The sequence below is a fragment of the Condylura cristata genome, unplaced genomic scaffold (genome assembly GCF_000260355.1).
Source record: "Condylura cristata isolate star-nosed mole 26May11 unplaced genomic scaffold, ConCri1.0 scaffold00024, whole genome shotgun sequence".
In the NCBI taxonomy this organism is placed as follows: domain Eukaryota; kingdom Metazoa; phylum Chordata; class Mammalia; order Eulipotyphla; family Talpidae; genus Condylura; species Condylura cristata.
Genome location: NW_004567125.1, coordinates 5,065,160 through 5,090,439, shown reverse-complemented (window position 1 = coordinate 5,090,439; position 25,280 = coordinate 5,065,160). Strand labels below are relative to the sequence as shown.

At 41.9% G+C, this 25,280-nt stretch overlaps 1 protein-coding gene across 1 annotated transcript in view; it reads right to left on the bottom strand.

Moving 5' to 3' along the window:
* WBSCR17 (Williams-Beuren syndrome chromosome region 17) overlaps positions 1-25,280 on the bottom strand; it is a 371,100-nt gene that overhangs the window by 338,387 nt on the left and 7,433 nt on the right. The gene's annotated exons all lie outside the window — the stretch shown is intronic.

The following is a 25,280-nucleotide window of genomic DNA, read 5'->3' as shown; positions in this document are numbered from 1 at the left end:
TGGTGCAGCAGACCTCTCCTGACCCACCTGCTGCTCCCCTTAGCAGTGTGCTTTATCGATCTGCCTGTTCTGCTCTCCACTCTGTCTATGGTGAATTCTCTCACCGCCCCTGCACCTCTGGCCTATACCCCAGTTCTGTATGCACAAACAAATCTTAAAAAAAAAAAAACTGTCTGCCCTAGCTCTAAGCAGGTTTTACTCCCCCATCAAAATAGAGCTGAACAGGGCCATGATCTCTGCCTCCCTGGGTGTGGAGGAGTGTAAGGAAACATGGTGGATGTCACAGGGCAAGCCACTTAGCACGGCTGCCTCAGTCTTTCATCTACAGTAGGGTGATTTAAGAACCACTGCACATTCACAAGGTGTCGTAGACAGTTTGGGTTGCTATAACAAACTGCCATAAGCTGGGAGTTCTAAGCAACAAATATTCATTCCTGACAGGCTGGAGGCTGGGAAATTCAGGACCAAGGTACCAGCGGATCTGGTGTCTGGTAAGGTCCAAGTCCCTGTGGAAGGAGCATGGAGTACGCAGGTTCTTTCCGCCTCCTGCCGCTAGTCTCTACGGCTGCAACCTGGGGCTTTGCTTCCCTCCAGGTTCCATTGCCCATACGTGGTAACATGTTATTGTAGAGGGTACTCGGGAGAGTGGGCACAGGCACCTGTATTGCAGACGCCTGGACGGAGATGCCAGAGCACACAGAACATGCACATATATAAATACAGACACCCGGGCCCAGAAGCAAGAGATAAAAGGGGAGATTCCTGGCAGCTGCGGCTCAGTTGCCATGCCCTGCCTCCTGTCTCCCTGCATGCTGGTCTGCTTGTGAGTCCAGCTCCCTGATTCAGCATTAAAGGCATGTTAAAGGCACCAGAGTCTCGAAAATGTTCTTTTAGTCTGCCCAAATTAACAATGAGCTTGTCTGGCCTGGGAAGGTTGTACAACAGCTTGTTTGCAGATGGCATTCTTCCATCTTCTCACAGAGAAGGCTGCCCTCTGTCTCTCATAAAGACACCAGTCCCATTCATGAGGACTCCACCCTGGTGACATAAATGCCCAAAGGCCTCATCTCCAACAAGTATCACATCAGGAATGAGAATTAGGATTTCAACGTATGAATGAGGCGTGGGTACAAACATTGAGTCCTTGACACATGGGAATGTTGAGGGTCAAAATGAGATTTGAAAGCGATCTGTAAACTATAAAACATGAAATAGGCTTATTCCCCACAATTCATCTTCAAATGACTTCTTAATAAAATACAAAACTCACTATTATCTTGATTATAGGGGTAGGTTAGGGTTATAAATACATATTAGAACTATCCAGTTTATTTTTTAATATTTATTTATTTATACATACATAACTGGGGTACAGGCCAGGGGTGCAGGGCTGAGAGTATTCAACAGAGACAGAGTGGGGAGCGGAACAAGAAGATTGATTGAAATACATTGCTGAGGGGAGCAGGAGAGTCTGCCATGCCATGTGGGTCACCTCCCTGGCTGGGGAGTGAACTCATGCTGCAGTGACTGTGCTAGCTTCATAGTGCTGTGCTCTAACCCACTGCACCACCAGGGAGGGCCCAGAACTATCTAGTTTTATACCAATACACTGCAGTGGTCCCCACAGCACCCACATCTGATCCAAACATCCAGAGCTGACTTTCATGGTCTCCAAATTTTCAAACCTGTCTGCCCTGGCTGTGAGCAGTTTTCATTCCCCCATCAAAACAGAGCTGTACTTTAAATGTGAACAATTTGTTATTTATACCTCAGTAAATTTGTTTTAAAAATATATCTCCTAGTTAACTCTGGTTTCCATTAATGTTAATGTATTTTATACCAATTAACCTTCCTGCAGGTAAAAAACTATCAATCTGTTTTTGGAGAGGGACCAAAAACAGACAAAACCAGGTACGAACTTTCTACCCTTGAAAGACAACTGCAGAGGGTAAGATTTGTGAGTCTGCAGTAGCCTTTTGCTTGAGGGAGCTCCCCAATTCAATGCATCTAGAAGTGGCAGAAAGCCATAACTTTATCTGAATTGAGGCACCAGAGGAAAACGTGGTATCTAGAAAAAGCCAGAAAGTCAGAAGTGAAATCGTGAGAGACAACTGCAAATGGGGTGAGCCCATAAAATCTGTATAAATCCACCTGGACCCCTGGATGGCTTCTAAACTGCACACGGATATGAGACACCGTGGGGGCAGCAGAACAGGAGTGAAGAAGTAGCAGCCAGAATTTGAAAGAAATAAATGAAGAGGTCAGCCATTGTCAAACACAAGGGACGGAGTTTGAAGTTTGAGTCTAGTCAACTGTTAGAATAAAAATCCTGTTGAAAGGTATAATGGGTTCCACAACCTCTGCAACATATATTTAATATGTGTAGCAACTGAACAAAAATCACCAAATATGCAAAGAAAGAGAAAATATAACCCATCTTATAGGGAAAAATTGAAAAGCCAACCCAAAGATGACCCAGATATTCAAATGAACAGACAAGAACTTTGAAGCAGGTATTACACAGATATTCAAGAATTTTAAGTGAAAACATATACACAGAAATGGGGGGAATGTCAGCTCCAAAATTAGCTACTAAGGAAAGGAAATCAAAGGTGAATTATAGAAATGAAAAGCACAATACTTCAATGGTACTGATAGCAGACTGGAGCAGAAAACTCTGTGAACTTCAAGGTAGATCAATAGAAACCATCCAATCTGAAGAACAGAGGTGAAGAAAAAGAAAAGTGAAGAAAAAGTAACCATTTCAGAGACCTATATGGCAATATCCATCAACTCTATTTGATGCTGTCTTAAAGGAAAGGAGACAAAATGGGAAAGAAAACTAAAAAATAGGTCTATAACACCCAAATTTAGTCAAAGATGAACTTACAGATTTAAGAAACTCAAACAGGATAGATGTAGGAAAACTATATATAGTCAATTTGCTGAAAATAAAGTTAAAATCTTGAAAACAGAGGAAAATGAGCTATCACATATAATACAATATACAAACTAAAGGACTTTTCACAGGAAGCCAGTGAGCCCAGATAACAGCAGAACAGTGTCTACAAAGTGTCTAATGAAAAACGAGTCCACCCAGAATTCAGCAGGCAGCAAAACTAAAGAATTCAACGGCCTGCAAAAATAAAATGAAATAAATACATTTTGGAATAAACAAAATTGAGGAGTTTATCATAAGCAGACATGCAAGACAAAAAAACTCTAAAGAAAGTTCTTCAACTTGAGGGAATGACTCCAGATGGCAACAAATCTAGAGAAAAGTATATGTATCTCTGGGAGAGAAATGTGCACAGGGCCTCAGAATGAAAAACAGAGCACTCCTGGAAACACGCGTTCCAGTAGATGATCTAAATCTTCAAGCAAATGAATTTTATTCTCCTGGTTTATTTTTCTTAAAAAGAAATTCTAAATCAACCTTAGAGTTGTTTAAAAGTATAGTAACTCTTTCTACCATACTTTGAGAGTTTTGACTTAAAAATGTCACCAACCTGCTGATTCAACCATGTAGTCTCATCTAGAGTGAGCTGGACAGTACTACTCGAGTCTCTGGATTCAAGTGAATGACTATACGTTCAGGAAAAACTAACAGAATAATTTTTATAAGAGCTATAAGATAGTAAGGGAAATTACCCCACACAAGCCATAGTGTGCTTATGCAAGCAGATTGCTGGCAAAAAGAAAAGTAATTTAGGACCCTTCCTGGTGGCATAGTGGGTTAAAGCCACTTCAGCATGAGTTAGATTCCCGCCCCGGGGGTGACCCACATGGCGTGACAGACCTCTCCTGACCCACCCTGCTGCTCCCCTCAGCAGTGTACCTCATCGATCGGCCTGTTCTGCTCCCCACTCTGTCTATGGTGAATCCTTTCACCGCCCCTGCACCTCTTGCCTGTACCCCAGTTCTGTATGCATAAATAAATCTTTAAAAAAAGAAGAGTAATTTAGAATAAAATGCTCTCTATCCTTTCCTTGTTTTGTATTTTTCTCCTCCTCATGCTTGTACTCGAACTGAAAGATCTCTCCCATTATCTCCCTCATCTCTGTACATCCAACTCTACTTAACTTTCAAAGCACAGCAAATGCCCTCTTCTCAGAGATCAAGCCCCTCTCCACCCCCAGCAGAAGCATTCCTCCCTGTGGGGAGCTCTTTCAGCATTTCCATGTTTTCTAACATGAATCACGGTCATCTGTGTACAAACCACAGGGAACAGGATATTTAGGCAGAATAAATTCAGCATCAGAAACAGGACACTACGTCAGAGTTCAGACATGGGGAGCCTGAAGTGAGGGGTGGGGTGTGCTTCCTGGGCCCCTTGTGACTGGACAAAGTGATACAGGACAGGGATATCTGGGCACCAGCTCTGGTTCTACCCCAGGGAAAAGGGGAGGAGATGAAATTCCGCTCATGCTCAGTTTGATCTAGGAACCAAAAAAGCCCAATGGGTATCACGTCCCATAGCGTATGAGACAGTGACTTTGCCTCCCCTCTTAGACAGAACACCATGTGCTCCAGAAGGACACCCAGGGGCCTGGAAAAGCCCAGCAGATACCCAGTTGATATCTGTACGTGCTCAGAGCTCTCTCCTTGGAGCGCAGCCCCAACAAATGACCCAGGCACCATCACCCCTTCTAGACACATGGCTCTTTCAGGTGCTGCTGGTGTTTGATTTAAGCTTGAATTGTTTAGGTTCCAGCATCCTACAGATGCTCAATAAATGCTTTCTGGATGAATTTGATAAATGTGGGTCCCAATGGGCTTCCCTAAGTCCATTGAGGGGAAAAAAAGACTGAGTATACAGCATTCCCAACAGCCTGGGAGCCGGAGAGAACTTGCTTCAAAGCTACCAAAAACTGCTTGGAGACTCACTGTCTGTCCCAAGAAACTGTTCTGATGCAACTGTCATAATGAATCCATGGAACCACAAACCGACTACTTCCTCACTTCCTCCTTTCCCCAGCTCAGCCTATGCCTCTATCCACATGTGCCCTTTCTATGAATGACCCCCTTTCTTCTTCTTGTTTTTTTTTAAGATTTATTTATTTATGCATACAGAACTGGGGTACAGACCAGAGGTGCAGGGGCGGTGAGAGGACTCACCAAAGACAGAGCGAGGAGCAGAACAGGCAGACCGACAAAGTACACTGCTGAGGGGATCAGGGGATGGGTCAAGAGAGGTCTACCGCGCCTTGTGGGTCACCTCCGAGGTGGAGATCAAACTCACACTGAAGCGGCTGCAGCTGGTTTGCAGTGCTACATCCTAACCCGCTGTGCCACCAGAGAGGGCTGCGACACCCTTTATTCTAAGGGTGCTGGGGTCACCTGACTCTGTTCTTCCTCATTTCCCCACAGTGTCCACATCCAGATGTCATTTTAGCCACTTTCCAAAAATGGGGAGCAGCAATATTTCCAGACTCACATGCTTTTTTAGAATCTTGCCTCTCCCCATCAAGAGATGCCTTAATGACATGAATGTGGTGAAAGTAAGAGGACAAGACTTCATATGCTACATCATAAATCCTATATTGTTTCACCTGGTGATGGTGTTCTTATCATTCTCATTCATACTCATATTCTCTCTCTCTCATCTCTCTATCTCTCCTTCCCTCCCTCCTCCTCCTTTTCCTCCTACTCCCCATCACCCTTATAATCCAGACACTTACGTTGAAGAATCTCAGGCCATATGATGAGGCCAGAGCTGTTCCAAATCAGCTCCTATCAGGATCTGGCAGCTGAATGTATTGAGTGAGGCTCCAGACCCCTGCTTTTAAGCCATTCCAGGTGACACTGGGTAGAGAAACAATTTTCTCTGCCCAAATTGCAGATTTGTAAGCAAAATAAATGCTGACATTATTTTAAGCCACTACGTTTGTGCCCATCTGTTAGAGTCATAATCACAGGAGCAGCCTCATCACTATCGGAGTCTTCTGTTCTCCAATGCGCTGGTCAAACTTCTTTCAATCTAACAACACTTCTCACCTCAACAATTTCAACAGACTCTCAATGAGACTTATATGAGACTATAAGCAGGAAGGAAATTTTTCTGGTCTCTTATTTATAATCCATTCCTAAAGCTGGCAAAGTTCATCGGTAGTTAGCTGAGCACACAGACCTTTACCTCATTTTTATTTCTTGGTCCCCTTCCAAATGTCTTCCTATATCCTGTTTTCTTCTGTCTTGTGTGGTTTTCCCCTGTTTCTCCCTTCCATATAGTTCCTCTTACCTTAACACATGGAGGTTATTCCACTAGCTGAGAAGAGTCAAACAAGAAGATCATGTGGGTAAACAGGGAGGAGGTGCGTGTCCTCTCAAGAAAGAAGACCTAAGCCAAGTGGAAAATCAATAATAATCAAGAAAAACACTAGAAACTTTCATTGAAGTCGTTCAAGTTGTAAAACTTCCATAAACTCACATTCCTCCCAACATTGCTTTTCTCTTTACAAATGTGATCACAAAGATTAGTAAAAGAAAAGCCATCACCAAGCCCAGCACCAACTCTGGAGATGATTTACAACACATGCAGCTGCACTTCCACACTCAGCCACACAGCATGGATTTCTAATATAGTTACCAGCAGTTCCAAGTTGTCTCTGGCAACATCCCAGAATATTTTTCAAATAAAGCAAAAGTAAATAGCACAAAATTTCAGAATCAAAAATTCCTTTGGCACTACACAGCCAATTCCATTACAGTGAGATGTAAGTCTCCAAATGGTTCAAATAGATTAAAGCCCAGTATACTCTCATTTTACATTTTACATTCTATGATGGTTATAGGCACAAATCACAGAGAACTGGGCAAAGCATACTGTAGTGATAATGAGTAAATTTACCTCCCCAAATCAGCAACTTGAAAGTAATTGGAAACCAAAAATTTCTAATGAGAATATTTCTAATGAGACATAAATTCCCTTTTTAAAATAACTTCATAGATCCCTTTCTACTACATTTTTTCTTTTCTTCTGTTCCTCCTTCAAACTCACTAGGTAGTGTAAGGGCAAGAAATTCCCACAGAGGCTTCCTATTAATCTCAGATTTGGCAATTCTGCCTTTGTCCCATCTAGCAATAAAAGTAGAAAGAAGAACTAAATGATATAGATTACTTAAAGTGGCCAATAGTTTCAGTGGCATTTTTATAATAAAATTTCATTAAAAAGCAAAGTCCTGGGCCATATATTCTCATATCTGTATTTCCTTGAGAGAAATCTATCATAGACCATCAATTATTTGGAGAGACAATTTAACACCCACTTAGTCATCCATCTCTCTATATAAAACACCAGACACCCATCCTTATTGTACACATGTATGCACATGAGTACACACTCAATATTCAAGATAAACTAACTTTTAAATACTAGCCTCAGTCTTTAAGCAAAATAGATCCTTTTTTGATTTACTTCTTTGAAGGGGGGGAAGAAAACAGGAAGCTTAGGAAAATGGAAAATTTCATTTTCATTCACCTAGTTATTATATAAACAAACACTTAGGGTCAGGGCAAGATATGTACAAGACTTAGCCATAATCCTCAAGGGGACTAAGTTGGGTGGGAGAGTGAAACTATGTATTGAAACAATAGGTAGTAAGTTATTACAGGTATGGAAGCATGGTATTATAAATTCAATACAACAAAGAGGTCTCTGGAAAGACAGGGCCTGTGCTTATATATAAAAGGTCAAAGGCCCTGGTTAGAGCAACTTCCTCTCTCAAGATATCAGAGGTCATTATGTAAAATTTTCAACAAATGAAGCTGGAAAATTGGAATTCATACTTCAATTCATAACTTGCATTAGGTTCAAAATTTAACTAAAATGGATCCTAGATCCAAATGTAAAACCTAAAACTATGAAACAAAATAAAAGATGGAACAAAACCTTTGTGTCAACTAGTTAGGTCAACATTCTTTACATGTGATATCAAAAGCACAGACCATTAAAGAATGAATTGCTAAACTGAATTTCATCAAAATTTAAAACTTTCTTTAAAAGTTTTATTTACATGTTTTTATTTATATTTTTATTACAATAGTTTGTTTTTAGATCATTTTGTATTTTTTTCCATCTCGAGTTGTAATCCCCATAGATTCCCCATCACCAATTCACCCATGTACCACCACCATAGTCCCATGTACTACCCCCCATTTTTTATCCTATTCCCCACTCCACCCCTGTAAAATGTTTCTGATATATAGTTGTTCATTATTATTTCCCTGACCCCCTGGTCCTTTATGCTCATACTATGAGTGAAACCATCTGATATTTTTCTTTTTCTTTCTGGCTTACTTCACTAAGCATGATCCCTTCCAGCTCCGTCCATGTTGCTGCAAAAGGGATGAGTTTATCTTTTTGATCGCTAAGTAATATTCCATTGTGTTTATGTACCACATCTTTTTAACCCAGTCATCTACTTTGGACATTTGGGTTGATTCCATGTCTAAAAAAACACTGTTAAAGGAATGAAAATACAAGCTGCAGACTGGCAGAAAATACTTGTAAATCATACATTTAAAATACTTGTGCCCAGAATATATGAAAAACTTTCATAACTCGATATTAATATATTGAGATAGACTATAGGCAAAAATGACCAAAATCTAGAAGTGTTGACAAAGACACTTTCCACTGCTGGTAGAAATGTAAAATGGAAAGCAGGTTGGCAGCTTCATCAAAGATAAATATACCTCTACTGTAAGACCTATGCACTCATCGCCTACAGAATTTCTTAGATAAAATGAAGGTCTTCATTCATACAAAGAGTTATCTGTTCATAGTTTTTTTATTTGGAACATTTACAATGTAGATACAACCCAAATGTCCACCAGTAAGAGAATGGATGAATGAACTTTAGTCTAGACACACAATGGAACATACTCAGTAATAACAAGGAATAAATTATTGATATACCCTACAACATGGATGAGCCTCACAATAATTATGCTGAAAGAAGTCAGTCAAAAAATGAATGCATACTATATTCACTTTATGTCATTTAAACACGTGCAGTTGTTGATTAACGATACCTCCACAAAGATGAAGTACAAAAAAATCTTAGAAGTCCAATTAAGTATAAAGAAATGGCAATTTCAGAGTAAATCTAATGGGTATTATCTACATTTTACTCATGAGAAAATTTAGAGTTACTTGCCAAGTAAACAGTGGGTGGACTTAGGCTCTATCAGACTGCCTTATAGAAAGCACCAAAGTTAACTTGCAAAAGAAAATTCAACCAAAATTCACAATGAACTTGTGGCTTCACTGTGGCGTGAACTACAAGGCTTTCCCTGAAGTCCTGGCCCACCGAGTCAGCCAGAGCTGGGTGAGGTTTCCACGAAGGCCCAACTCCCGTGCTCAGCCCCTCCACTCAGGGAGCTAGCTTGGCCTGGACTCAACTCTTGGCTCATCACTAGCCCTGATAAAATTCAACAGGCTGATTTCAACATTGACAGTAAATCCAGCCAATTCCATGCATAATACAAAGGAAAACAGTTTTCAGGGTTGAAATGAAATACCTATTTCTATAAGCTAATCAACAGTGCAAGACTCAAACCAGCTCTTCAATTCCAAGTGCAGTCTCCCTCCTAATCAATACCTTTGCAACTCCCCACGCTGTGCCGCCCAGCCCCTTCCAAGCCTCGAAATACCCGCTGCCCAGTTATTTTGAGCTCTGGTCCATCTATGTAAAGTGAATTATTTTTCAAGCTTTTCTTATTTTAAATATTCATCTTCTTGAAGTAGGTCACTCTTTTATGAGTCTCAGCTTCTCTTTGAACTGACTCCCTGTTTCTCCGTATCTTCCCTAATAGGAACGTGTGATGCATTCAGAGTGTGAAATCTAATTCCAGTTAATTTTATTGATTCCTTTCATGGGCTTCTTATTTCTTATGCTAATTCATGTTTATTTCAAAAATAGAAAACAAAACAGCCTTTTTGGAGAGAATGCCTTCAAAAATATGTGAAGAGCCACCACATTTTTACTCATTTATAAATGAACTATACAATATTTAAATCACTCACTAGAAATAAAAGCAGGTTTTAATCCAATTCAGAACACAGCAAATTTCCTTAGATAACTTCAACGTCTTTGAAAACGAGTGAATGGCTGAGATGCTGATAAAATACCTTGTCACATCTACTCACTCTCAACAGATTAGCCAGCTATTTAAGATATGCCCTCTTTCTAGCTCCTGTCCCCTCACTGAGCTTCATACTGCAGTCACAATACACTTTGCAAGTCCCACTTAAGGTCGCTTTCCCAATATTTCTCTTCTCGGCAAAAATTCCTCTTCATTTTGAAACAGTTCAAGTATACTCATATTTCTCAGCAGTATTTACCACTGTTCCTGAGACCAGACAGCCAGACACTGGAAGAACCATCTCAAAAGGTTGAGGTGAATTGGTCTGGGACCTCCTGGCTCTTATCCCAACTTGGAAATGTTCTGGTTCAGTTCCAAATCCTCTGGCTTGAGAGTGGCCAGCCTTTGGTTTCTGTAAAGTAGCTACTAAACACAAATGGGAATAATGGATTCTCTGTGCAGGGGTGATATTCTGAAAGGTACTTAGTGCCATAAACAAAATGATCTCAGACTTGCTTCCAGAAGCATGACCCCCTGAACCCACCCATAGAAGTAACTACTGCATGCCCTGTGGATGAGCATCAGCTCTTCAGGCCTCTCGCTGAAAGGCCTCCATCTAACAGGCCTGCAGACCTAGTGTTTCTGAGAGAAGGCATTTCTTCCTAAATCATTAATAATTTAATGTTTAAGTGGCAGCAATTCTCTCTCCATCATAAATAAATATTGAGAAATTACCGACAGCCTCTCCCATAGGAATATGAACTAGAAGAAATACTTCCAAGACTTGCCTTTTCCAGAAGAAAAAAACCTGACTCTAAAGTCCAGAACCAGGACACTATTTGGTTAATGAATGAGAAAATAAAAGGCCTTAAAGGCCAGCCAGTTTCATTTTCTAAAGCTCTTTTTTTCTTCCCATCAGTAACCAAGAACATTTTATTAATAGGTTCTTATCTTCTTCTCCAACAATCTTTTTGGCAAAGCCTCTTCTCTTCCTTCTCTTATCATCCTAGATCAAGCCCAAATTCAGAATTACACATCCAGTAGTCCAGTACACATCTCTACTTGAACATTTAATAAGCATCTCAATCTCAGTACATCCAGGGCTAGATGCTTATCTCCCTCCCAAACCTGTCTCCTTGAAAGTCTTTTCCATTTTTGTGAATGACAACTCCATTGTTCCAACTGATCAAACCAAAGACCTCAGAATCAGCTTTCACTGCTCTCTTCCTCTTCTTTCTAAGGCCTATTTTATCTACAGATTATCATGGTATTACCTTCCAAATATATCCAATATTGGACCACTTCCCACCACTGCCACTGCCAGGTCCACACCATCACTGCCATCTCCCCTTTGCTTAGATTATAGCAATATCCCCTAACTGCTTATGTATTTGCTTTCACCTCATCCCCTGAAACAAGAGTTCTATGCAGTGAGGTGAGGTTTTTAATACATTTGAATTGGAATATGTTACTCCTTTGAACTGAAAACCTTTCAGGGCCCTCCCTGGTGGGGCAATAGGTTAGGATGCGGCACTGCAGGCTGGCCGCAGCCACTTCAGTGTGAGTTCGGTCCCAGCCCCGGAGGTGATCCACATGGCACAACCGACCTCTCCTGTCTCACCCGCTGCTCCCCTCAGCAGTGTACTTCATCGATCTTCCTGTTCAGCTCCTCTCTCTGTCTCTGGTGAATCCTCTCACCATCCTTGCACCTCTAACCTGTACCCCAGTTCTGTATGCATATATAAAAAGGAAGGAAAGGAGAAGAAAGGAAAGAAGGGAAGGGAGGGAAAGGGAAGGGAAGGAAGAAAAGGAAGAAAACCTTTTAAATGCTTTCTGCATCACTCAAAGCAAAAGCCTTAGAATGTCAGTACCAGCACCACCTCCTTGAAAGCCTTCTCTGCAGCTGGGTCTGGAAGAGTGTTTTCTCCTGTAGGAATCCACAACATTTCAAGGCACTTGATATTCCACCAAGTACCAATCATGTCAAGGCTGACTTACCACAAGACTATACCTTGAGGGCTCTTTCCCTTAAAATACAGTGGGTGCTCAGTACATGTTCATGGAATGGATAAATGCAGGGCTAAATTCATGGATAGATGACTTCATGAGTTCTATGTTTATATGGGCCCTGGTCTGGGCTTAATGCTCTGATGTCACCATCTTGAAATTGTTAATAAATGTCAAACAAGAAGCTCTGTATTTTCATTTTCATTGGGACTCATAAATTCTGTAGTGGGGGTATTGCTATAATCAAAATCCTGTTGGGATGGATGGATGTAGAAGTGAGCTTAATTTATACCCCACAATTCAAATTGTCAGAATATAAAGTCATAGCTTTCAGGGGAATAATTCTGACAATGAAATTTTGTACTTAATCACGAAGTATGTGTGTGTATAAAGGTAAAGGCATAATATAAAACAAGATCCCTAAAAATCTATCATCTATGTGTGCCTTTCCTTGGAGAATATTACTGGTTTTTGAGAAACAAGCAAACTAAGAATTCCAGTATATAGAATTTATAACTTAGAAGGAAAGAAAGGGGGTGGAGGAATGGGAGAAAAATGTATTCATGCAATTAGTGCAATATGGCAATGATTCAAGTGTAAATATTAGGACAGAAATCTCAGAACATCACCACTTTTCATGTGTACAACAATAGTGAGCATGATAAAGGAACATTGTGAATCACTGGGAAAAGCAACATTATTCAACAAATGGGGCTGGCAGAACCAAAATAAATGGAAAAAAGCATGTGAGAACCTCAGCTTCCAACTTTACTCCTCATATATATATTTAGTTATATGCTAAAAATGCAACTTAACTTTTAAACAAAGTTAGAAAAAAGATCTGTGAATATTTTTTCAAACACCAAATAAAATTAAGCTCTCTGAAATTTAAAGCGTATACATCCCATTGGGAAAAAAAAAATAATAAGCATTAAAAGGTAGGCAATGAGTTTGGAAAGCATCATTGCAATAAACATTAAAGACAGAATAATTTTTCCATGACATAAAAAAGCATATAAATCAACAACTGAATTAATCAACAAGTAACTTCTGTTTAAACAGATAAATCAGAACTTGAAATTTCAAAACAATGCAAATGCAAATAATATTTGGAAAAACGTTCATTCTCACTACCAATCAAGAAAATGCAAGCTAAAAGGAGCTGTGATTGTTTATCAAGCCAGCAAGGTTTTAGAAATTATAATATCTACTCAGTAGGAAAGAGAATAAGGAAAAAACAGCGATTTTCACTTTCAAGCACTGTTGGTGGAATTATAAACTGACAGTAACCCAATCAAGCCAGTTTATCAAAAATCAAATGACTTGAAAAGGTCCACATCTTTTTGACCTAATAATTTCACATGAAGCCACTTAAACCTGATACTGAGTAAAAGACTCTATCTTTAAAGACGGTCATCTACTCCACTGTTTATGATAAATCTATTTATCTATCTTTAGTGAAGTAAGAACAGTGACTTATGATAAAACTATTACATGAAAATTACAGTATTCAATGACAATGTTTAAAAGATGTTCAGAAGGGTTTCATTCACCTGAGAAATAGAAATACAAAAAGTTCACATGCAAAGAATAGTAAAAGAAAAGTAATGGTTTCTAGAAGTAATGAGGGAAGAGAAGATGGGGCAGAGAAGGGAGGCAAATTGACACAAGTGGCTTGGCAGAGGGTAAAAAAAGTAATCGATTAATTAATTAAAATAGTGAAAATCATTTAAAAAGAAAGCAAGCAATCTTAATATACAGAAAACCATGATCACCAAGCTTGACTTCCCTCCTTTGCCTGATGCCTTTTGCGTCGCCCTGAGTAAATTTAAATAAAAATAAAATGTACAAGATGATCAGTCAGAGAGAAATATCTATTTCAAAATGTCAAAAAGAAACATAGGTTATAAAAGTTTACATACAGATATGACTATGAAGGTGTAAAAAACAATGTAACAGAAAAACAAGCACAACACTGCAATGGCAATTTTGCAGAATAACAATTGTATTTCCTCATTTCGATTTTTCTCTATCTCCCCAGGTGATCACAGTGACCAACTAATTTCATACAAATCACACTGCCTTACCGAAGGCCCAGATGGAGTGGCTGACACTCTCCACCACCTCTGCAGAGCACGAGGACAAACGCTGTCCACTCGGCCAGTGGGCGCCCCTCTATCTGAGATTCTGCCTGTTTCTGCTCTCACCAGGCCTGCCAACAGCCTGTTGCTTTTTTCCAACCCGCTTCTTGCCAGCTGTGCTTGTTACTATAATTATATAATTCCATTAAATTACAAAAACTGATGACATTGTGAGTGAGAAAAGAAAGAGGATTATTTCTACTGCAGCATAAACCCAGTGCAATGCTGTAGAAAGACTCCCCAAAAGCTAGAAGGAAGGTATGCAAGCAGGCGAGGGTAAGACAACAAGACAAGACTTAAGAAATACATAAGAGAGTGGTCTTTGCTTGCTCATCTCAAACTTGCCTTCCTAAAATCTAGTATAACAGGTCCAACATTCTCCCATCACTTTTAGGAACTCTTATTATTTTTTAAAGATTTATGTATGCATACAAGAACTGGAGTACAGGCCAGAGGTGAGGGAGGTGAGGGGATTCACCAGGGAGAGATGGGAGAACAGAACGATAACAGGTCACTTTCTTCAGGAAAGGCACATTTGCCTTAAAGGATGAAAAGCATCACAGGGGGCAAAGAGTGAAACCCAGGCCAAGGAACTCGTGTGTAGGAAGGGAATGAATGGTCTGATCTTAAACTTGTTCCAAGAAGGTACTGACAGAATAGTGTAGCCCCAACTTGAGAGAGCAGAACTTGCAGGCACAACTGGGAGTCAACCTCCCAGTCCTAGGAAAGACATGGGGTTCCACTAAGGGTGAGCAGGAAGAGGTGAGGGGGCAAAAGGAGTCAGCTCTGGGTGTGAGAAGAAAGAGACAGAAGATACCATCTTATAAGACTAGAAGATCAATACAATAGGCTGATTTAGGAAATACCAAAGCAGAAGCAGGTTTTACATAAAAAGGTAAAAATTGTACTCCCAGAATGAATTATATTCACTCAGAGTCAGCTTACCCAACAAAAGACATCCAGATGGTACAAGATGAAGGCATGGGGCAGGCAGGACAGCCAGCAGCAGTTAGTATAACAGAAGGCACCAGAAGCCCTCAAAATGGGGCCAACTGCCTCAGACACCAAAACATAAACCACAGCAAAGCCAGTTGATCTGGAGAGTCGATCACATTTAGTGTTCTCCACACAATGAGAAAACAAAAGGTCAGTCCTGTGGATGTCATTTTACATCTTGAAGTTAATAGGCAAATACTAGAAAGAAAGTTGTGTTGCAAGGTTAAAAAAGTAGAATCTACTAGAAGCTAGAAACATATCAGACATCTCATGTGAAGAAAGCCCCCTAATCCTCCCAACAGCCCCATGAAATCAATAGTATTTTACAGATGCAGACATTGAAACTCGGGGTGATAGCTGCCCTCCAAGAAGTAGTTCACAGGTAAAAAGGCTTTAAAGCTTTGCCACAGGGAAAGGACTGGAAAGTACTTCAAAGCTTAGGCGTCAACCAATTCAGTGGCTCCCAGCTGCCCATCAGAAGAGCCCACTGAGCTTTGAAAAGCCAGGATTTCCAAGTCCAGTCGTGGCTCCTCGCTGCAAAATGAGAGTCGCTAGGTTGAGGAATCTGGGAACTGGCAACTTTCCCTCCAAGTTCTCTAAGTCAACAGGAGGCTCAAACAGGCATGGCCACAACCTGCTGCAGCGTCTGGTCTTGAGTCAGGGCTAAGACTGAGCGTCCAAGTGAAGACCAAGACAGAAAGTGTTCTCGCTCCGGGGAAAGTGAGATGTCGTTTTTTTTTTGTTTGTTTGTTTGTTTTTTTTGGTGATAAGACCATCATTCACACAAACCACCTACTCCTCACTCTACTTACTAAAATAAGAGAGGTTTGTGGCATTTAATTTTTTTGGAGAATAACTTTCTAGGTTTGCAAACTGTATTCTTTATAAAAGAAGATTCTCCAGGTTCCACAAAAAAAGTAGAAAATTATTTGTCTTTCGTAGAAACAAGGTCTGTCAAACATGCCTGCCTCTGCTGAAAGACCCAACACCGTGCAATGTAGGAAAATTTTGGTGTTGAAGACCCATGAGCTGGGCCTCCATGTTCTATGTTGGCCAAGTGGAATCCCCTGAGAGGGAGCTGCTGTGCCAACCACCCATCCTTTCTCCACCTGAACTTAGCAACAGAGCAGAGAGGCCCAGGCCACCACAGAGACTTGAAAGATGCCTGAAAGTCTTAGCCAGCCTAACCCTGCTGTAGTTACGCTGTTATCTACAATCTGTTGATGGACTATAAACCTAATACCTGGAAAAATCCATTACTTGTTTTTATGGCCATATAAAGTCTTTAGCACCATGCTTAGTATTTGAAGTAGGTGCACTAAATGTTAGCAAAGGCTATATTTATTAGTTTTCACTGTTACGTCATCATCATCATCATCATCATGAGTTCTCTATTTCTTATGGTGAAGAGAAAAAACATGCCGTACCTGAGCCCAAGGATGTCAGCTTGTTGTTATTCTTGACCCTCATTGCTGTGAAACAAGCCATCCAAAAAGGCAGTGACTTCAAAGAACTATTTATCTCATGAGTCTACAAGTTAAGCAGGAAACACTTTGTTCCTGCTCCCCTTAGCATTAGCAGGGGAGGCTGACTGCAGGGGTGGAGCGGGGTGGAGTCAGGCACCCCTGCTCACTTGTCAGGCAGCAGCACTGGTTGGATACAAAGAGCTAGGAGCTGAAACAAATGAGACTTCTTGCACATCCCTTTCTCCTCTCTCCTCCTGAGTAAACTGGGGTGTAGCTACATTATGTGATTTGCCCAAAAATCTAAGCTTAAGTTAGTTTTGTTCAGTCGCCAAAAGTTGAGTTTCTGTCTATCTAATCAGAAAGTTCATGCTCTGTCCTTTGTAGGGCATTCCTGGAGGGCAGCTGGTGGAGGACTGGCAGGGGCATGTGGCATCTCTGAGCCAAGGCGATTCCTCTGCCCATGATGAGGCTTTCCAAACCCAATGCCCAAAAGATATCCATAAACTTAAGCTCTAAATTAATCACTTAAGTTCATGAACACTAACTCTTTTTTTAAAAGGAAGAGGAAGGAGAGGCTGTGATACCAGTGGGTCCGGGGTTGTTAAAAGTCCTGCAGAGGGAGCTGAAGCACCTCAGAGGAGTGACCCTGATTGGGGGAGGGGACGCAAGCCCCCCACTGGCTGCAGTTTTGACAAGGTGAGAGCTGAAATAGGAGGATGAGGATGAAGAAATCAGGACAGTTGACTCCTCCCTCAGATAGATCACCTATACAAGCCAGTAAGGAGCAGGGAAGAGTTTAATTTAAACTGCCCATCAGTAAGTATTGTTTAGATTTTGTTTTCTCCCAATCTGCTTTGTACAAGTAAACACAGCCTGAGGGCCCTTCTCACTTCCTGAGTGTTCACCTTCAGCTAATGAAGGAAAAGGAAAAGCTCTTGAGAAGATATTTCATGAGATTTGTATATTTTAATATTAGTTTTAGCTCCTTTCTTAAAATCTACTGGAATTAGTTCAATTGCAGCCAGAAAAAAAAATTGAAGTGGATTTTAGAGCAACTTGGCAAATTAGCAAAGTTTTTAACATCATTAAAGAGCTCTTAAATATTCTTCCCTGAACTCCATCTTTATCTTTGAATGCATTTCAGTAATTGCTCTAAAGGAAACTGTGGGACTTTGGCACAAACATAAATGTTTGCATGATTTAAAATGCAGTGGCAGCAAAGATCATGATTTTTGTAATTGCTAATTCTTAAGCTAACCTTTTCAAGTTTATCTCATCTTGGAAAATGCCAGTTTCTATCAGTTGAAATTGTAATAAAGACAATGCATATATTATTTAGTTATTTGTAATTGCAAACAACTTAGCTATATTTCAATACTTACCCCTCAGCTCCAACATGGAGCATAAGTAGGGGATGATTACAATCAGTCCATCATTCTGTAAATAGAACACCGGGGCACTCAGGAATAAGACTATTTTCTTATATAAACCAACAACAAAAGAGGAGCTTGTCTAGGACTAGGTGGTTTTCATACAACCATTTTTCACTTCACTGATTCTAGGTCAATAATTGCTGATCATATTGATCAAAGACAGAGACCCAGAATATGTAGACTGGCCTGTCACTGAGGGACACCAGTGTTGCAGTTCTGCATAATTAGTCAGGATTAATTGACACCAGCTGCTATAACATATAAGTCCCAAGAATTCAATGGCCTAACACAGTGTTCCAATGCACAAGAGAGAATTGAGGGGAAGAGTGTTCTATTCCATGCAGTTATGCAGGGTCTGGAGATCCTTCTATTTTTTATTACACCTAGAGACTCGAAAGTCCCCACTGAAAGATAGAGAAGGCACAGAGAACTCACTTTGGACATTTGTGGGCCCAGGCTGATACTGCCACAACTCAGTCACAATTTCCCTGCCTAACTGAGGGGATGCTGATGAACATCCTTGTGCCCAAAAGTAAAAGAAAATTCCTAAGAAACTACACTAAAATTCTACACTGCACAGTCAAACGTAGGTTTGTAGTAGAGGTCAGGGTAGAGAAAAGGAGTGCATTGAGACAAAGGCTTTACCTTCTGAAGACAAGGGAGCCATCTGCATCAAGTATGTGTTGACACACACCATCCAACACACACACTCACTCACACACACACACACACACATACACACTCGGGCCTCGGCCCGAGGGTGTAGATCCTCTTTGAGTCATGGTAGCCAATTAAAAAATAACCCTTACAGGATTACACTGGATCTGGCCCAATTAAAACCCCATGATAACAATCTGATGGACACAGAATGGCAGGGAGGACACAGGCAGAAGTCAAGAACAGAGCTTTTCTGAGGCCTGTAGAGAGTCCCCCCAAACTAAGAAGAAATTAACAATGTGCACTTGTCAGCACTCTTGTGCTAATTTCCTTGCAAATATAAGCAAAGCCTTTTAATTAACTTAATATCAATTTCACTTTTCTCACATTTTGTTCTAATTATGGGCTGGATTTAAAGCTCACACAGCATAATTTAGAGCCTAGAATTAACAGCTTTACAACTTTACACACTAGTAACTCTAAACCCGAGGGAAATAAGGTTCCCTGCCTCCAACATGTCACTGTGTCCCCTGCACATGTCTCTGCACTCCCTGAATCAGAGAGGTTAGGACTGGGCCACACACCCAGGAGTCAGGGAGCACTAATGTCATAAAGGAAGATACAGACAAGGTGCTGGTGAGCCTGTTTTGCGCAGCTCTCAGCCTATACCGAGTTGATGCTAACAGCTGGGAGTGTCTGGGGCACTCACCTGGACTAACTGTCCTGATGGGGAGACCCCCACAGACATCTTCCCAATGAAGCCAATGATGTAATTGCCCCCTACAAGTCACTCCTCCATCAACAGGGAAATCGGAGTAAATACGGTTTACTGCTGTGAAATAAATAAAGGAAACGTCAACTAAACGTGGAGTCAAGAAGACCTGAAGAGAAACACACTCTATCACTCTAGTCAATTATCCTAAACAGGAAGAAACACAGACCCCCTCACAGGAAGTACCATTACTTTACTGCTCCCATATTCCAGCATGAGGAAAGGAGATTTCCTTCTCGCCCAGCAACAAGTCCAGCCAACAGGAAGCCATCGTCACATGAAATCTTCATTCCTCCAATGACTTTTCCTCTTGCTGATGACTTCTTGTCCTGCCCTCTTTCTATAAAAGCCTCCCATCTCATATAACTGCTCCAGGCAACTCTCTGCCTGATTTATGTTAAATGACTTATAAATCATTTAACAAAGTCAATTAGACCTTCAAATTTGCTCAGTTAAATCTTGATGTTTAACATTATTCGTAGGTCCTAGAGAGTACATGGCACCCCAGGGCCACGCAGCAAGATGTGTGAGTGAGAACAAACATATAGACCTGGGTTCTATATTAGGGTTGAAGAAGGGGTGCAAAGGGTCCTGTGGGTTCACGCCTTAATGGTGAATTTTAAAACGAAGTATGGGGACCTAAGTCAAGGGAAAAGCAAAGCCATGTGACTCAAGTGCTCAGCTATCTAGGTTATGCAGGGCTCTCTGAAAGGCACACTTCATGGCTTGGGTGCTCCAGATATCTGTCTAGCTGTGTAGCTGGAAAGACATTTATTCAAGATAGACATCTTTAAAATGGATACCTTGGAGATCAAAGCTTGTCAGGCACTTATTACAATTTCTAAAATCGTGTTACAGTCAATAATGATTTTAATCACACTTCAGTGTTTCTGGTCAACTCATGTATTGCTGATTTTCACATGTAAAATGGATATAACTATAAAACTACGTTTGACAGAGAATTAAGTTACACAAAACACTTGTTATGCATTAGATAATAAAAGTACTTTGTATGGTGAACTCTGGCATATGCATATATGTACAAATGCCAGCTATTGCTTTGCATCAAATCTAAGATGCCTTCAGCCATAAGCTGCACTGTTTTGATATATTCATAAGGGGAAAGTGCAACCCATTAAGTTATGATATGCCACAGGTTGTAAAATGAGTCTGTTTCATAGACATTCAACTGTGCATCCTAGTACCAACAAAATAATGTTCATATGGTAATTTCAATCTATGGAATGTCTTCAAGTCAAATCCAAGTTAACCAGAATTCTTAAAGAGTTGAATATCCTAATTCATTGAATTTCTATGTAGCAAGGTGTCTTGCTTCCTTTTAATATTCTCCCGAAATAAATCAGAGGGGATAGCAAATGTGGTGGACTCTCAATGCAAATGCCATTCATCCTCGCCTTCTCCATCGCACTTTCTCAGAGAAGTCACTATTCCCCTGAAGGCTGGTCCTGTGAAGCACATGTGGAAAGCTGCTCGAGACGCTTCTGAAAAGATTTCCTTCCCTGATTCAACAATATGAGTAACAAATACTGTATGATCTCATTTCTACATGGAGTCTTAAAAACATAAAACAAAAAAAGATTGGTGGCTGCCAGAGGGAGGGCATGGAGAATGGGTGAAAAGAGGGAATGGAATCAAAATCTACAATCTCCACCTATAAATGTCACAGGGATGTAATTAACAATACCAAGGGTGACCCTACTTAGCCTAAGAAAGTAGATCTTAAAAGCACTCAGCACAGGGCCCTCCCTGGTGGCACAGGGGGGTTAAAGCACAGCACTAAGAAGCTAGTCATTTCCCATGAGTTCAATCCTTGCCTGCCCCAGAGGTGACCACATGGCAACGTAAACCTCTCCTGACCTGCCTGCTGCTCCTTTCGGCAGTGTAGTACGACGATCTGCCTGTTCTGTTCCCCATTCTGCCTCTGTTGAATGCTCTCACCGCGCCTGCACCTCTGGCCTATACCCAGTTCTGTATGCATAAATAAATAAATCTTCAAAAAAAGCAAGAAACACAAGAAAAAAAAACATGTAACAGTGTGTTACAAGGGACAATGACAAGAATTATTGTGGCAAACATTTTGTAATATAAACAAATATCAAATCATTATGTTACAGACATAAAATTAACATGCTTGTGTCAACTGTAGCTCAATTAAAAAAAAAAAACTGGATGGCCCTCCCTGTGGTGCAGCGGGTTAAAGCACAGCACTGAGAATCTAAAACCGCTTCCGCATGAGTTCGATTCCCGCCTACCCCGGAGGTGACCACATGGTGTAGCAGACCTCTCCTGACCCACCCGCTGCTCCCCTCAGCAGTGTACTTCGTCGATCTGCCTGTTCTGCTCCCCACTCTGTCTCTGGTGAAGTCTCTCACCACCCCTGAGCTTCTGGCCTGTACCCCAGTTCTGTATGCACAAATAAATAAATCTTAAAAAAAAAAATGGATGTAGCCAGTGGTGCAGTGCCTCCTACTTTGTTCAAAGATGCAATGACTGAAACTACAGTAGCTCTTTTGCAACCATGAAGAAAAGATGAACAGAAATATAATTAGTAGCACATCATAGTGTCATCATAATGACCTTGTAATACTGAACCAATGGTGGCCCTTACTACCTCTGGACTTGTTAAGAGAGGGAAAAATAATGTTCCTTGCTGATGAATTAATTCCTATATGTCATAGACAGAGAGTTTTGAAAATGAATAACATCTGTTCTCTTGCAAACCACTGGGTCCGCCATGTACAATATTACTATAATGCAGCATGTTCATGTGTTAGTGCCTGGACGTGGCCACCTTTAACTGTAGAAATGAGCAGGGGCTAAAAGCAGACCCACATAAAGTGGCATAAGATCCCAGAAGAAGTGACAATTAATTCTGCCTAGGGAAAGTTTTGGGCTTCTGAACTGGTCAATGGAGAATGCACGAAATTTTATTAAGAGAGTGAAGAAGGGATAACTTATAACCTGAGAGTCCAAGGATCTTAACGTCATTTCTCATTTATACATGCATAATCTCCAGTTCCTAGAAATAGGCAGAACTAGAACCCAGTCTCCTGACTATTCGATGCTTTTTCTACCAGGGAGATACTGCACCTAATAAGCCGTGTATAACCATAAGACACCCTCAATACAGACTAATCACACAATTAGCCATTGTGGCTGTGGCTAGGATGGAAGGAGGCTCTTGTGGAACCTGCTCCCTATTAACTGTCAGCACGTCTGTGTGTTGGTGTCTGGACACGGCCACCTGTAATTACAGCAGCGGTTTATTACTCATGCATGGCAAGGCTGAGGCTCTGCAGTTAGCAACGACAGGAACATTATTAAAAGGGAAAACTTCTCTATCAGGGGCTAAGCTGGTCGTCATCCACATGTCAGAGCAGCCTTAAGACTTGTGAGGAGCAGTAACTAAGGCAGAAAAAGGCTCAAATATTCTTGAATTTTTTAAAGTGGAACAGAGGGGTGGAGGGAAGGTGGGAGATCCCCTGGCCGGGGGGGGGGGGGGGGTGGGGGGGAATCCATCTGCTTCTTCAGGGCTCCTGTTCCACCTGGGGAGCTGGTTCCCCTGAACTTCTGAGCTCCACCTTGTGGCCCTTTCAGGAACTGCCGGGGAAGTAGGCCCTGCCCAGCAACAGGGCCCTCCAGTTGAATGCAGTAGGGGCAGATAGAAGCAGAAGCCTAGCAGTGGCCTCAGGAGCAGACCCCAGGAAGCCTGCTGCAGCAGCTTCAGCTGCAAAGCCTGCATGCAATGGCTGCTGTAGTGGCAGCTGGGGTGTCATCCGAGAGCTAAGAGCAGCAGGGGAAGAGGTAGGAGGAGACTGAGTTTGGAGTAGGCGACACCTCCCAGCCTGCAGGGCAAACACACAAGGCCAGCTGGGAAGCAGGGAAGCTGGGACCCAGGCACGCCAGGCGGGGGGGCGTTTTTCCGGCCCCCTTGATTTTACTGTCTTGTTCTCTCAGCCTCATGTAGTTGTGTAGACTCGTAGTCTCGCCTACAGCGCAATGCTGACATTTTATCCCTCCCTTCTAGGCCCAGGTGTGCTCCCTGAGTCCATTGTCATGGGAAGGGTGCAAAACTGCAGGTGCCAGTCAGAGAAGCCAGTGGCAGAAGGTGGGGAAAAAGCCTGTTTCACTTCCTTTACCCTGCACATCCTCATCACAATGGCCAGAATCTCTCAGCCCAGCCCCTTCCTCTGTGTCTCTGAGGGACAGTAGGGGCAGAAATGGACACCTACAACCAGGAGCTGGACATGGCTAGAGACTCCCACAGGCTCCCCATAGGAAGGGCTGTCCAGGCTGGATATGGAAGGGTGGGGCTAGAGAGAAAGGTGTGGTCAGGAGCTGGTGGGCCTTAATAAAGTTGAGGGCCCTAGATGCCCCTGCACCTCTGGCTTGTACCGCAGTTCTGTATGTATGAATAAACAAATCTTTAAAAAAAAAAAGATTTATTTATGCATACAGAACCGGGGTACAGGCCAGAGACACAGATGCAGTGAAAGGATTCACCAGAGACAGAGTGGGGAGCAGAACAGGCAGATTGATGAAGTACATTGCTGAGGGGAGCAGCGGGTGGGTCAAGAGAGGTCAACCGCACCATGTGGGTCACCTCCGGGGCAGGGATCGAACTCATGCTGAAGTGGCTTTAGCGTCTTAGTGCTGTGCTTTAACCCACTGCACCACCAGGGAGGGCCCTGATTTACTTATTTTAAAGGAAGCAATTTGAGGTGCTGACTATCAGCTTGGGATGCGGCCAAGGTGAGGGCTTTAAACTCCTGAAGGGAGGAGGGCTGGTCAGGTTCTGAATCAGTCCTGGTCAGGCTAGCCATGCCAGCGTCTTAGACTCACTGCTGAATTCTAGCCCACTGCCCAGCTTACTCACCTGCTGGACACCAACACAACACAAATCCCAGTGACCTGGTCACCCAGTGGCTCACCACATCAACAGAACTAAATTCAAATCAGCCTGGGACTCCAAGCAGCCCCCACTTGGGCCTTCAAACAGGCTGCATTTGGCCAACGGGCTCCTGCATACCCTGTCTTGTGTCCCCACACGTTTCTGCCTCTCAGCCATTAGGGAATGGTTGCAGAGTCCCAGGTCTGGACCCTGGGCATCGATGATTTGCTCCACAGCAGGTCCCCAAGTGGTTTCACCACATGACCCCACAGTCCATGTGTCAAAACCTGAGTTCTCTTGTTCAAAAACAAGACTCCTTAGTTAAGCTCCACTGTACAGTTCAAGTCTCGCCTCACCCCTATGCATTCTAATATTCTTCTGGGACCTGGTGTATACCTGGCAAAACTACGAGTTCATCTTTCCAACCAAACCTAAAGGTCCAGGCAGACATAATGTTCTAAGCACTCTGTATTTCTGGAAGCCGGCCCACACCTAGCAATGAGGAAGCCTCTGAGAACAGAGGGGAATCACCGACATGTTCGGCACTGAGAATGGACACGAGTGGCTGCTATTCTCCTCTTAGGCCTCAAACGGCTCAAAGGTGTCACTTTTGAAGCAAGCAGAAGAGTGGGGAGGAAGAAAGGAGAAGAAGGAAACCGAATTAAGCCTCAGAAAAGGATCCCATATACATTCAAAGCATCCATGAAAGTGAGATCAAAAAACCCTCTTCTTTCTGAGCCCTCTAGAGAGTTACTTCACAGACAGTAAGAAGCACACTTGACCATAAAGCACCACCAGCTATGTATG